This window comes from Limulus polyphemus, unplaced genomic scaffold (assembly GCF_000517525.1).
Source record: "Limulus polyphemus unplaced genomic scaffold, Limulus_polyphemus-2.1.2 Scaffold6817, whole genome shotgun sequence".
NCBI lineage: Eukaryota > Metazoa > Arthropoda > Merostomata > Xiphosura > Limulidae > Limulus > Limulus polyphemus.
In genome coordinates this window covers 42,697-44,439 of record NW_013672427.1, presented here as the reverse complement: position 1 = coordinate 44,439, position 1,743 = coordinate 42,697, and positions in this window count along the sequence as shown.

The following is a 1,743-nucleotide window of genomic DNA, read 5'->3' as shown; positions in this document are numbered from 1 at the left end:
ACTTTACTTTTTCATTTCTTATTTCCAAATATTATAGATGGCGCTCTCTTAGAATTAGGGTTAAAGACGGCTACTTTCTACAAGCCCATAACAAGGGAACTATGCTAGTTGGAAATTCTAAACTTCTACGAGATTTAATAATGATACATAAATATTCACAATTTCACAAAAGACAGGACTTTACTTTTTCATTTCTTATTTCCAAATATTATAGATGGCGCTCTCTTAGAATTAGGGTTAAAGACGGCTACTTTCTACAAGCCCATAACAAGGGAACTATGCTAGTTAGAAATTCTAAACTTCTACGAGATTTAATAATGATACATAAATATTCACAATTTTTACCAAATGATAAAAAGAACGCCCTAAAAGTCATTTTGGTTACTGTTATTCTTATTTTTTTATTCTCTGTTATTGATATAAGATCGGTTGAATGATTATTTTGTACATTTTTTTTTTTTGCGATTTCAGATGACCAGGTAGAGTATACATTTTTGTTGTTTTGATATTCTGACTAGAAACGAAAAGCAACCGCTGACAAATAAGTAAAGATGGAAATTCTGTAATTCAAAACGACGAAAAATGCCGACTAACAAAAAAAAAAAGAAATTATCCGAGTTGAAATGAAAAAACTGTACAACAAGAAAGAAATGAAAAGAATGAAAGAAAATAACCCAAAGGAATAACTATGGTTTCTTAGGTAAAACATAAACCACTCATTAATAGTGGTTAAACGTGCCGGTCTGTGGATCCGAGAGTTCAAAGTTCGCGTCCCGTTACCTCATAATCGCGATCCGCATTTTGAATACATCGATGGATTATAGGAGTGACGGTCAAACCTCACTATATTCGATTAGAGTAATCCAAGGGTTTATTAACTAGGGGGCTATTAACTAGTTGCCTTCCTTCTAGTCTATAGGTACAAAACTAAGAACGGGCAGCGGAGATAGCCCTTGAGGAGTTTTGCGCAACTATTAGAAATAAACAAATCTTATCCTAACTCATACCCTAGATGCCGCGCTTCTGTACTTTACATTCAGATGGCTTAGCGGTAAGCTCGACGACTTCTGATTCTAAAATTTTGGGTTTGATTCCTGCGGTGGGCAGAGCAGCTTTGCGCTAAAAACAAACAAATAAAATAAACATTTGGAGTTGTGATAAAGACAAATAAAACTATGTCAAACGCACAAAGTTTTGTTCAAATATTTTAAAATAGTTTCTTGTACCAAAAACTTGCTATTATTCCGAGAAACTCTGATTAAAAAGACAAAACATAAAATTACACAGGAAAGTTTAATCTATAAATCTGGCATCGTGAATCTAGATATTAACCGACTTTGTATTAAAATAGTTTTATTATGACCACTCGCGGAGTCTTACAATGAAACTAACCGGAATAGAGGCTTTGTAAAAAAAACAGTTTTATTATGACCACTCGCGGAGTCTTACAATGAAACTAACCGGAATAGAGGCTTTGTAAAAAAAACAGTTTTATTATGACCACTCGCGGTGCCATCGCAGTAAAACTGATTTCGCTTTTTTTTGCAGGTAGTGTCCTTTAATACTATGATTTGGTTATTGTTATGAATTTTGCGCAAAACTACACGAGAGCTATCTGTGCTAGTCGTCCCTAATTTAGCAGTGTAAGACTAGAGCTAGCCATCATCACCCACCGCCAAAATTTGGGCTACTCTTTTACCAAGGAATAGTGGGATTGACTGTCACGTTATAACGCCCCCACGG